The sequence below is a fragment of the Dermacentor silvarum genome, chromosome 1 (genome assembly GCF_013339745.2).
Source record: "Dermacentor silvarum isolate Dsil-2018 chromosome 1, BIME_Dsil_1.4, whole genome shotgun sequence".
NCBI lineage: Eukaryota > Metazoa > Arthropoda > Arachnida > Ixodida > Ixodidae > Dermacentor > Dermacentor silvarum.
The window spans coordinates 378,859,627-378,873,228 of NC_051154.1; the positions used below are offsets into that span (position 1 = coordinate 378,859,627).

The window sequence follows — 13,602 nt, forward strand, 5'->3', positions numbered from 1 at the left end:
GATTCTTTACCTGCTTCAATCCTCCACCCTTTAGCAGTTCAAATATTGGACATCACAGTGCACGTCACATTAAGCGATTAAACGTCTAAATGTGGCTGCGTTTTCAATGATATTTTTTAGATCAAGTACAAATTAGTATATGACGCTGGATTCTGTATGAGGCGCGCGTGATCGTCTTATACTAGCTATATGCATTGTTGAGACTATGCAGCGCAACATTCTTTCCGTAGTTCCTGTAAACGAATTAAGCTTTAGATGTCAGCTAGCGTTTTGAGGCGACGTCGTTGAGACGCAGACGCTGTCGTTTGAGACGCTGTGGGCCTCAGAATACATATCACGGTTCATACACCCCATTTTCGTCCATAAATAGCTCAGGAACACATTATCTATGTCAACTATACATAAAGGTTGAATCGCTGTCTAAATTTTATTTTTGCTGATGCCGGGGTTTTTAGACTTTGCTCCCAACTGTACATTGAAATTAATGGAAACAACAGTAATTCATCACTGGTGGTATTTAGGCTACAGTTTACTCGAAAAACCGTAGGCGACCCTAATAACACCGTGACCCTAATCTCTGACTTAGGCGTCTCTTAGTGGCACGGGCACCTAGGCGTTGGTGTTCTTCAGGTTACTTTGTGTGTGGTTGTTTTGAAAGAACGACACAGACGAAGATAACCACTGTCTGTAGGTCTTCTTCTCGTGGGTAGGCTGTGCTTGGCCCGGCGGCTTCCTAGTCGACCACCTCCATGGCGAACGCAACGCGCGAACCGAACTCAGAGGAGGAAGCGAGCGAACGTCTTTACCCTTGCACGATATGTGGGCGAGCCACCAGAGTGCGCCACTTGGCGGGGCGTAGCCCCCTAGCGAGTGGCGCACGAAGCGCACTTTACGCGCCCTATCCGGTGCTGACGTCAGAGCATGTAACGAGCGCAGCTGTTGCGCGTAAGCGAGCGAGTGAGCGAGCAGGTGCGCGCCGGGAGATGAGAGGCGAGAGAAGCGGCTAAATATCATGTCACGTTCTTGTGTGTGACGTCATCAGTGACATCATCACTTCGGCTCTCTACTTACGGGTTTCCAGGAATTTCGCCGAAGTCGTGCTCACGTGGAAGGTCCCTAAAATCTACGATTCTGTGCTTTGGTGTGCGGTAATCAGTGGTTCCTTATTAATTCTAATTATCCCAGACACTTCAGTAACTCAACTTGTAACTAAACTTATGCTCTGATACCACATCTGTAATGGCACCGGTGAATTCTGTACGGTGCTATTTTTTTATTTTTTTCTGATTTATTTTGAATTTCGTCCCCAATCGTCTCAGGAGGTGAACCGGAAGTGCTGCGCAAGAAACAAGAGCGTCACTCGATGTTCGTGCCACTAATAATTACCACACAACGAAGACAGCTTAAACAAACAAAGCAACAAACTAATGGCATCTTCGGCTGGCCGTTTCGGAGCGCTCTAGACCGCTCTCGCGAGCGGCTTTGTCTTCGGCTGGTTGAAAGAGGGTGCGCGCTTTGCGTTCGGCTGTTTTTTTTCGATCGCTCTCCTCCATCTTCGAGCACCCTGTCATCGGAGCAGTCGTCGAGATGAGAGCGTTTCCAGCAACGTAATCACAGCACAGCGTCGCCGTTCTTGGCGACGGTCCACCTTAGTCTAGGCAACCTAGGCCACTGCATGCTGTCGTCTCAACGAACGGTCGTCCCACCGGCGCGTCCGCCGGTTTAGCTTTGGATAGGCGAAACATCGGTCGTTAGCAGTAGTGACGTGGTTTAGCATCTGCAATTTCCTCCTCCGAGAGCGAGTCACACGGTCGGCTTGCGCGCTTGTCCTCTACCTCTGAGTTCGGGGAACGCCGGATCTAAACGACTCTGCTTTGGGGGATGGATGCGATCAGTCGAAGATTCCATAACAAAGAAAGCGTCGCTCTCCCATTTGGATGCATGACGCGGCGCGTAGCTCACACGGCGCGCATGCTGTCTTCAAACGATGCACAAATGCTGTCCAAAGCTTAGGCTAGCAGCATCCGAGATAAGAGCGAGTTCGAACTGCTACGCCCTTTTGCGCCAGCTTCAGCGGTATTCGTCGTGACTACGCGCATTACGATTCCTCGAGAGGGCGCTCACTGCAGTTTTTCTTCTCTTTTTCTTGCTTTTTGCAAATCACCCGGTCAACGGCGCTTCTGGAGCTTCCGTGTGATCGCGATGTTGCCCTATATTAGCACCAGCTCTGCCGTGCCTCGCCTCAAATGCGGAATGGATGGTGGCTCCGCTGTACGAGCCATCATTGTCCGCGTGTGCTCGAATTTCGTCCACCATTTGTGCACGGGAGTCGCTCCGCTTGAAAGAAGGACTTCGCCGACAGCGGTACTTCGGTAAATAACCATTTTGCTTAGTTCTTTTGTTCCACGGCCCACTGGGAACATCAGCCATTTGCACTGCGGGGAAAGCCCTGTTCGCTTCTCTTTAGCGCCGCGCAATTCGCCGACATTTATAAGCGACTCCCTTTCCAGATTTTTCATTCTTCTTTCACGAGCTCCCGGCTGCCGCTGCGCTTGGCTGTAGAAAGGAGTCTTTTGTATTTTTGGGGGTGTGTGTGGTTAACGATAATATCGCTCCTCTGGTGCAGTATTCCGAAAATATGTGTCTTGCTGTTACTTGGTATTGAACGAAACATGCGTATTGCTGGAAAGCACATTGCGTTTAGCGCGCCATAGAGAAATTGCCGATTCCAGCTTTCTGTTCTCCTTCATACATTTGGATAGTTCTTTCAGGAGTGTCCTGTATGTGAGACAACTACAACGTATGTTTCCAATCGATGCTTTTCGTGGCTAATGCTCAGTGTCAGTGCGCCAAAATGCTAATGATGGCTAGATGGATTATATAGCATGGCTTAAGCAGGCGGAGTACACGTGCGACGTGGCCCTCTTCACTCAGGCAACCAATGAGGTTGAAAAAAAATTCTGGAGTGGCAATGCTGCTTTGAAAGTGAAGCCAGGCCGCCGCCATCTTACTCGGGGCAAGGAGAGACGTCAGGTAATAGTGGAACGTACAGGAAAAGCCTGCTATTCTCCTCCTTCATGTTTCAGATCTCTAATTTCGCTGTGAAGATCCTATTAAATGTACACCTTTATTTCGCAGCTTTCAGGAGCAAAGCTGAATGTAGTGGTGCATTTTTGAGCGTTCTTGATATCAACACTTAGCCAAATATAATATTTTCGCTAGAAACAACACCCTTGTATTTTACAATTACCCTAGCGTTTATATTCGCACAACAAACACAATTAAGGTGTGCGCGGACTGCAGCCTGCGCGGTACTCTTTCAGAGATTAAGTCAGGGCAAGCGCTGGCATCACCCCTGCTGGTAAACATTAGCGGGCGCGGCCACTCCAGCCTCCCACCTCCTTCCACCTCCTTGCAGGCAACGCTCTGACGTCGACGCAACTCATGAATACGCAAGGCGGCGTTGGTCACGCGTCCCCAACGAATGCTTTGCGAGCAAAAAGGTATACTTCGCTTTCGATCTGCTACATAGAATATTCACACGCCGTTTCCTTGGCTGTGCCCCTCTGAACGCCGAAAGAGGCTAAATTTAGCTCCGATGGCGGAATGCGCGGCGCGACAACGACGCAATCTGTGCACGCTACAGATGAAGGGTTACCACGATATAAGCGATAATGCTATACCATGTTTTCGTTACACGCGGCTTTACCAAGCAACCCCCTGACCGATTGTAAAGACTTGACGTCAAAAACTGTAGCGACTTGTTTTGGCCGCTCTGACGCTTGCGGTGTCTCTTCAAAGCGAAGCTTGCTTTCCGAACCCTCCCCGACTTCCCTGACCGTGGGTGCGGCTGCTGTCAGTCCAAATAGCTCATCGAAGTAAAAGAGAATTACGTGCCCGATGGTACGATAGAACCTTGGTCCCCCAGCACAGCACTCCGATGCTCTAACCGTTAGGCTGCAATCGCACTTTTTTTCTTAATTACGTGGAAATAAGACGCAGAGGTCTGCAAAGCTATAGGCCAACCGGTGCTCCATATTCAGGCAAACAAACACATGCATCTAATAAAGACATCCGCTCTGGCGGCCGATCTTGCGCCGCACACACACTACGCACATACGATGCAGTTTCACGGAAATATGAATTGGTTCACCTAAGTTTCACGGTGTCTGTCACACATTCGACTTTTCCAAAAGCCTAAGTGATCCAAACAAAGTGCCATTGGAGGGCCGCCAGGGCCTTTAAGTGGTAGAAAACGTATATGGTATAATTTCTGTCCTTTTTTTTCAATGTCCTTTGTAGACTATGCAGAAAGAACACCGCGTCTTTGCAATCTACAAATTTATTGTAAATAGTTACAGCTTTCAGACATAGACGGCATTTGGTTTTGATCAAGTATGATATACAACCTCTATCCTCCAGCAACGCTTTAACGTGAATTAAGGATTGCTGAATGCAATATAAAGTAACGAGTTTTTTTTTTTTTTTTTTGCACCAGGCGTAACTCGCATTCGACGTATACGTCTTAGCACATGTTTGTTATTACATTCCAAATAAGGGACACGATCTAAGGAACCTGGGACAGAGAGAAAGCGAAGAGAGGAAAGGCAGGGAGGTCAACCAGACGAACGTCCGGTTTGCTACCCTGCACAAGGGGTAAGGGAAAGGGGGAATAAAAAGAGGAAGAGAGTGAGCATTGTGTGTGTGCAGCGAGGCACCATGGCACCAAAGTCAAGTCCCATAGCTGGTGATGTGCGTTGAAGACATCTGACATGAACCAATGGCCAGTGGTCGTGTCGTGAATAGGGGGCGGTGGGCGAGCCATGGGGCTTACTCGAGACTTGCAAGCACTGGATGAAGAGTATCCAGTACTTGCCCTGAACTTCGTGCTGACGGAGTATGCAGCTTGCTTAAGAGAATACGAATGGTATTTACAAGGGACCGAAGCATCACAACCACTTGCCAGTCTTCTTCGGGCAATTTATCGGGAGTCGGCATTCTGGACTCTACCGCAGTGCACTGTATACTTTGATGTGACTGTGGCGTCGGCTGTGGAGTCGGCTGTGGCCATGACTGTGGCTTCAGCTGGGGTATTCGCTGTGGCTTAGGTTGTGGATTCTGCTCTGGCGGCGGCTGTAGCTTTGACTGTTGCTTCAGCTGGGGTATTCGCTGTGGCGGCGGCTGTAGCTTTGGTAGCGCGGGCCAGGCTTCAGTATTGGTGTTCTCCGGCACGACCTTGTCCGTATTAGACTCGACTCCGCCAGGCCTATGGGGCAGAGGAGGAGTAGTTGTCGGATGTGCCGCGCTCTTCATAGCGGAATCTTCGTTCTTTGGAGTCCGACGGCGTCGGGAGCGTTGCTTTCTAATGGCCACAACAGCTTTCCGGCGAGACGAACGGTCTCTTGCCATCTATTTCAAGTCCACCCTTTCTTTCCTCATTTTAGGACAGTCCTTTGAGGTAGCATCATGGGACCCAATGCAATTGGGGCATTTGAACACCGTGGCTACACAGAAGTCTGCAGCGTGGGCAAACTCTCGTATTCTCGCACACAGCGCTCACATTACCCAGCCTCAGGCAGTTGCGGCATTGGAGTGGTCTTTGGATAAATGGACGCAGTCTAAAGTGGCCCACCTTGATGTGAGGGAAGAGATTCGCCCTTGAAAGCCACCTTCACACAGCGAATGTGCCGAGTCGAGACACATGTGTGATAGCGCAGCCATCAACGGGTGGCTTAATTAAAATCGGCAAGTCGGCACTGGAGATGGAGACGTCCACGTCGCTGATGACACTAGCAGTGGTATCACTGTCCAGAGGAATGCACGAGCGGACCTTCACGCCGCCAAGTTCCATACGTTTGCCGAAAGTGATCCGTGCCGTCTCATGTACGACGTCAATAGCCAAGACATTTTTGCGTGTGTTGACTCTGACATCCGTGACTTGATTTGGCGCCACCGCTTCGAGAAGCACCGAGACAGACTGTCTTTCGAGTTGCCTGAGGTTGTCGGTAGCGAGTTCTGGTACTGACTGACTGCACTATTCCGAGTTGGTCCTGCAGTCGACGTGCTTGAAGACAAGCAAGCCCTGGTGTTTCTTCGTTTCGCCTTGCGGCTCCTCACAAGCTGAAAGTCGTCATCGGAGAAGTCCGCACTGCTGAGCGAGTAGACACTGGTATCGTCGCTGTCGGTGTCGCTCTGGAGGTCGGTCCGCTTCCTAGACACAGCCACCGCTGAGATCGCCATCCCCAGCAGAGGCGCGGGGACGTCAACTTGCAACCGTGCAACAATCCATGACGGCTACCCGGAGATTTAAGGGCCGTTTATAGTCCGACATAACGTGAGCGCGCGCACGCTACGTCACGTTGGCGAAAACAACCCCCTCTATAGTCGGGCGCACTGGCGCAGCCAACGTAACCGGCGGCTTCCGCGCGCCCGGCGCCGAATTGGCTCCTGACCCATTCGCGCGTTCGTCGCGTCGACTGCGCCGACCCACAATGCATTTCGCGCGAAAAAATAAAGGCGCCCACGCCGCTTCGCCCCTGCTTCGCCGACGGTTGCGAACAGCCGTTCAAAGCGGCGCGCGGGCTTCGGATCGTTCTGCGCATGCTCCGAAGATAACAGCCAACGGCGCGCGCGAGCGTACTAGAATACTCTACACTCTAAGAACAGTTGCACCCTTTGGGGTGCATTTTTGCCACACAAAAATAATCGTCATCTGTCTTACTTGCGTTTCCTATCTTGAAAACTCTGCACTTGCTCCTTTCCTGTCGAGAACGCAGTGTCACGCTGATAACGCTCTTGTCGTTCGTGACCGAGAAGTACCGGGCGCACAGCGTTAAAGAAAGGAAAGCCACGCAAGTCAGATGACGATTATTGTTCTGTAGCAAAAATACACCCCAAAGGATGCAACTGTCTTTAGAGTGTAGTCGGAGATAGCATTTCGGCTCGCGCAGCGTAACCGTCGTAGCGTGACCGGCCGCAAACGAGGCTGGCCCGCGCGCCGGAAGCGTCGGACTATAAACGGGCCTTATGGCACGTACACGCTAGCGGCAAAACGCGCGCGGCAAAACGCAGCAGCGGCAGGGCGGCCACACCAACCGGCGGCGCGCCGCTGCGGCAATCACGTGACAGACTAGGCTCCTCTCCCCTTCTCGAAATATCCGGGAGCTCACGCGTGCAGATGATAGTGCGAAACGAGAAACAAGCGGTCGGGCGGGTCCGCATGGCACCAGTTACCCGCGCGCACGTCACGGAAGCGGGCCGCTCTCATTGGTCTCCTTCATCCGCGGCACGCGAAACCGCAAAAAAAACGGTCCAGGAGCGATCCCTGCCGCGGCAACAAAAACCCGTTTCGCGGCTGCTTTCGCGGCGCGCGTCTTGCCGCGGCGGCAAGACGCGCGCCGCGAAAGCAGCCGCGAAACGCGTTTTATTGCGATATCAATTATATGGAGACTTCAATCGGATTTCTGCCGTCGGCGTCGCCGTCGCCGTGAGGTTCCCTATAGATAAAATCTTCGCCGTATGCCCGGGCGGAAGCGTGCGGGGACCCGCGCTATCACGGAGAGCGAACGCACTCAATCTCCCACGCGCAAGCAAGGAAGCGGGAAGCCAGCGCCGGAGGGAGCGGGGGGGGCACTTCCACTCTGCCAACAACCGCGCTCGTCGCTCGCTCGCACCGTCTCTTATCTCCACATGGCTCTGACCTTTATGCGCCGTGCATTCGCCGCTCAGTTTCCGTTGAAGCGATAGACCGCACGTACCTTCGCCGCTGCAGCGTACGCGCTTGCTGCCAGAGTTTTGACGGTCGTTGTCTGCAGTCATTCAGTGTGATTCATGTTTGTTTGTGCGCGCGCTCACACCACGCTTGTTCATTCAGTTAGTAATAGTCGGGCCACATTTTCCAACGCACGCTACACATGCAATGCTGCCCGGATCGGCAGTGCAGCGCTACAGGTGTGTCCCTTCGCACGCGCTGCCCACGGGAAGCGCTTCTCATCAACACCACCGTTTCACACTCGCCTTCTCGTTGTCATCGAGTCTCTCTTCATGTCGGTCTACTTACGCCGCAGCACGCCTGCTTACTTAATCAGCTCATGTTTACTACAATTCATATTGCTACCAAAGCCGCTCACCTTCCTTCGTATGACATTGCTGTGTTTATATCGCATTCATTGCTTCGCCCTTAGGGCGAAACTGTGACATTTTTTGTTGTCGCGGCGTACGTGGCATTATGCCACGCACACACTACGGAAAAACGCGCGCCGCGAAAGCAGCCGCGAAACGGTTTTTTTTTTTTTTCGGTTTGCCGCGCATGAAGGAGTCCAATGAGAGCGGCCCGCTTCCGTGACGTGCGCGCGGGAAGCTGGTGCCATGCGGACCCGCCCGACCGCTTGTTTCTCGTTTCACACTATCATCTGCACGCGTGAGCTCCCGAATAGTTATTGCAGGGGAGAGGAGTCTAGTCTGTCACGTGATTGCCGCAGCGGTGCGCCGCCGGTTGGTGTGGCCGCCCTGCCGCTGCTGCGTTTTGCCGCCGGCGGCGCGCCGCGCGCGTTTTGCCCCTAGTGTGCACGTGCCATTACAGAGAAATCAGGCGAAAACAGCAGAGGTACAGAAGTAGCGTTCTGGCTCGCAGGAACTTCGTCTTCGTCATCCAGGAACCTGGGAGCACGCGATAAATCAGTGCAGCTGAAAGTGTCTTTCGGGCAGCACTTGACCTATACTGCATGCTGAAAAGTATGGTTCGTAAAAGGAAAGCTTGGACGATAACACTGCGAAAACCTTAACGTCTCTCCAGTATTGCATTGAAGGTGAATGATACAACTATGCTTGGAATGCAATTTACTAAACGTGGCTGCAACATTTCACAAATCAACGGATGTGTACCATTACGGAAAAAAAAGATAATCGGGGAAACAAGCTGTCTGACGAAAAGGTGAGCTAAACCAGAGTCCTTCCATGTTTTTCTGGTCACGAAACTCCGCCGTCACGCTATGGGAGAGGTTCATACGCTGCCCAAAGCTGCCGCGACGCGGCGCCACTATGCATCGGAGGGCATCGTTCGCGTACCGAAACGCTTGCGCAGTGCGAGGCGAGCTGAGTGATCGGGTGCGTTCTGTGCATGTGCTGCGCTATTTTTCGAGTGCTGGACTGTTTAGTTGAAGTGGCGGGGTGGGACAACGATGCCGAACACGTGTTGCGTGCCGGGTTGCCGTTCCGGCTACAAGGGCACGACCGAAAAGGTGTCGTTGTTCCGTTTGCCTATTGACAAGGAGCTGCGCGAGAAATGGAAGTGGGCCATACCGCGGCAGGAAGGTGGCGGTTTTAACTTCGAATGCGCGAAACATTTCGACGCCTCCGACATCGTCACTGCGTACAATTTCAACATCAACGGCGACGCCGTGTCCCTGGAGCGTGAGCAGCCGACGCTGAAGACTAACGCCATTCCAAGGATTTTTGAAGGCCTTCCAGCGTACCTCACGAAGCCCAAACCTATATTTGCATTATGATTTGTTGAGCAAGTTGTGTGTGCATGTTTAAGTAACAGCTGAAGAAGTGGAATAGTGGTATCTCTAACCAGCCATATTTTTTTAATTGCTGTATTTGTGATGTGGCTACTTGTGTTCGTTTGAGTTGTTTTGCCATGTGTTATGAAATGCCTATGCTTTACACTTTCTTGTTTATAGAAACAATCTTATGCATTGTGCATTTATTGCCATTCGTTTGCTGGTGTTTGTTTCCTGCCCCTTAATACATATCTCTCACGTTTGATGTTTTTTTTTTCTTTATGCTTATTACATCAGATTATTATATCTTTATGCTTATTATATCAGTGCTTTTAACAACTTCTTGCATTGTGAATGGTGGAACATTCATGACCGGACACCTCTTTGTGCTGTTTGTATTTCGCTCCACTTATTTTGCATGGTAAATAAATGATCATGCTTGTATGTTTTTGCACCAACACGTTTTATTTCTTTTTTTAATCGAATTATAAAGCAGTTTTTTTTTTCGACCATGATAAGAATATCAGGACCGGTAATTACAACATTTTAACATCCTGTAAATAGTTGCGCATTAAGAAACAAAATACCTAGTCTCATCGCTTCTGCGTCGAAACCACGAGCAGCTTGAATAAGTGTTGGGCTTACTGACGCTTCTAAAAGACTGCTTGCTAAGGCAATTGCCTAATTACAATACAGCTAGTTTCAACTGTGCAGGTCCTAACACTTCACGTTCGCCTTAATCCGTTACTAAAAGTCGCACCGAAGACATTTAATAGTGAATTTTGTCTTGCATTTATCCTACCTAAATCTCATTCAGAAATGGCATCGTTTTGCAGAGAAATCTGAAGCGCTCGGAGCAGCTCAATTTCCTTTTCATTGTCATTAAGCATTCTACAGAAGCAGTCTTTTGCAATAACAATTTCATACTTTTGATCTCCGGATAAGATACTGCCCACAATTTAACAGAAAGTGAACAGCTGTGCTCGGTGAACAATCTGACGCTATGCGCAACGGAGAGTTGGCGCTTACTTGCGGGGGTGCAACAGCTCATAGGTTTCATCTGGTGATAAGTGGGACCACTGGCGCTTTGTGCGAATGCGCGGTGTCTAATTTCAGGCAAATATTAAACAGCGGAGCCTACCGAAGTGTTGAGGCGAACGGCGATGACGAAGAAATATGGACCGAGACCGCCCGGCCGTGCACAGCGGACGCATTTCGACGGGGGCGAAACGTAAAACACCCGTTTATTTAAATTTAGGTGCATTTTAAAGGATCCCAGGTGGTCAAAATTAATCCTGAGTCCACCACTACGGCGTGCCTCATAATCGTATGGCGGTTCTGACTCAAAATCCCAGAATTTTTTTTTTTCTTTGGTCCGAGACCGCCGCAAGCTCCATGTTATGAGCGGCTTTTTTTTTCGTCCCGGGCGCTCATATCATGGCAGAAGACGCAATCAGGCAGTTATTTAAGCATGTGGAATGTTAAAAATAGTTACGTGAAAGTAGACCGACGGTTGTGGAAGTTGAGAAAGCTAGAATACCGAGGCTGCCCCACACACAACCACAGCGGTAGCGGCCTTCGCATGCCCTCCCATGCACGGTCGCGCCTCTAGCGGCGGGCGCTGGCTCTATATGAAACTGAGGCGGCAGTTTCGTGACCAGAAAAGCATGGAAGGACTCTGGCTAAACCAAGCACCCCGTTCGAGGAGATGTTGCCTCGTCCCATGGAATGGAACGAAAACACGGTTTAGTACTTGCAGAGGAACCAAAGAATAGTACAATACCTGTAGAACGTACTATCGGTGTGAAATGAAAAAAAAAAGTGGAAGTGAAGCCTAAGTGAAGGTATAGTGCGCGCAGTCCAGTCATCACCTTTGACAGGCGCGCCCGTCCGATTCTGGCGCTGCGTGATCCCCATCTACTGAGTTCGCTTCTGATCTGGAGAGAGAGAAAATAATATTGCTCTTTACGGCGCACTCTCACTGTGCGCCGAAACCATAGAGTAACATACAAGGATAAGAGAGGACACTTCCATAGGCCCCTGCGGCCGATTTTAGAGTCACTGGAAAAATTTTAGAGTATCGCATTTGTTTTCCGCGCGCCGCCGCCTGCCGCGGCCACCGGTGATTGGGGCGCTCGTGTCACGTGACCTTTTGCCGCCATATTTCTTCCAAGCCCTTTCAGTTGACACGTCGAACCCGTAGCGTATGCACCGCGCACGGAGAGCACTTCGCCGTTTCGTTCAACGCTTGCGTTGCGCTTGCGAACACAGGCGTCAGAAATAACCCATCATCATGCCTAGTTGCTGCGCCTTCAGGTGTAGCAACCAAACGGAGTCCGGGAAGGCATTTTTCTCTATTCCGTGCTGGAAGGACGACGGTGAACGACGTTCTGCGTGGCTCCACAGAATTGGCCGCAAAAACTTCGCGCCCTCGAAGAACGCCAGCTTGTGCGAGGTAAGTTTCTTGAATAACTAGTTTGCTGGACAGTTATTGCTTTCAAGTGACTGTACTTGCGTGTGACCGCTAAACTTTACCTGTCCAGTTCGCGCTCATCGCTCTGGGTGCGGCTATTGAACACTATGTAGCTAGCACACGTGGTTTTGAGTGAGCTGTTCTGTTCGCGTGGCTAGCTTTGTTTCACGCGATTGAAAATCGCCCAGTACCTATCTTTCAAGTAAGGTCTCCGGTTCGCGCGGCCCGCTCTGCTTTGCGCTATTGTTTCCAGTAAACTGTTCGGTTCGCGCGGCTCGCTTTGTTTTACGCTATTGAAAAATGCCCCGTACCTATGTTTCAAGTCACTTAGTGCTGTTGAAAACACCGCCCTACGAACTTTCTAGCAAGCTCTCCACTGTTTCATTCGGTTTGCGCGCCGCGTTTGAAGAAAACGTACATACATGTCAAGCAAGCTGCAGTGCTTGATTCGCGCGGCTCGATGGAAACAACAAACATGCATTTCAAGTGAGCATGTTGTGCTACAGAGTAAAAGGAGGCGGTTCCCATGAATAATGTGTTTTAAACAAGCACCAGGTCTATACAGAAAATGTTGCTTAAAAATGTCTTGTATAGATTTCCTGACTCTTTTTTTTTTCTTTTTGGGACTACTTACACTTTAGATATTTTAAGCACTGTCACAGGGTAGGTTTATTAACATTCCTATTTTTCTTTGTTTTCTCCATGGACAAACTATAGGACCATTTCATTCCTGATGATTTTGAGAAACCAAGAGTCGAATCGGAAGACCGGTATGCTGTTGTCATGCTTGACGAAATAAATTGTTGTTATGACTGTTGTGAAATAGATATGTTGCTTGCCTCCACATCTTACTTTGTGACTGCATGCTGTTCTGAAAATGGGAATTTTGCTGACAGCATGAAGCAATTCGGGGACAAATGGTATGGTGTCCCTTATACAGGGAGGCTGTAAAATAGTAATTTTTATTGCAAACCTGCTACAGCATGATCACGAATGCTTGTCAACTGGCACATCACCTCTATAAACAGCCTCATACATCTTTTTATGCCGTGAGTGCAGCGACAAGAACATCATTTAAAAAATAGAAGTGCTCAATGTTACAATTCCGTTTCAGAAACCTAGTTTTTACCGTGTCTTCGCAACTTTTTTTTTTCGAAAACGTCTTTTTGTGTTAATGACCCGATTCACATAAAGGGTATACAATAAAAGGAGCATGATCGAAAATAAATATAGGAAAACCGCACCACTGTTTAGTACTGGCAATGTCAACACAATACTCCAGAACACAGTAACAGATTGGAAATAAGTGCACTAAAAGGTTGTATTATCAAAGGTATAAAAAAAAAACATTCGTACACATCCTTTATAGCCGTATGCGGATACCTGCTTGAGTTTCGCGTGAATTAAAAGCTGTTAACCAGTCGTTTACAACGTTACCTTTAGAGAGCTTATTTCACAAATCGACGAGAACATTACAAGCACGCATTCGCAAACACGCCAGTAGCCGCAAGACGCGAAGTTTGCTTGCAGAGGCTGCTGGCGTTTTATCACTGATACGTGACAGGCAACTTTATAAATCTACATAAAGATTACTGCTTACACTTCGCTCCGATTATACAGATAAAC

The 13,602-nt window shown here is 49.7% G+C and overlaps 1 long non-coding RNA gene across 1 annotated transcript in view; it reads left to right on the forward strand.

Moving 5' to 3' along the window:
* Nucleotides 1-2,181: 2,181 nt before the first annotated feature.
* Nucleotides 2,182-13,602, forward strand: part of LOC125942440 (uncharacterized) — a 104,606-nt gene continuing 93,185 nt past the window's right edge. The window contains exon 1 of the long non-coding RNA XR_007465111.1: nt 2,182-2,372. This is a non-coding gene — a long non-coding RNA (uncharacterized LOC125942440). The remainder of the gene's footprint in view (nt 2,373-13,602) is intronic.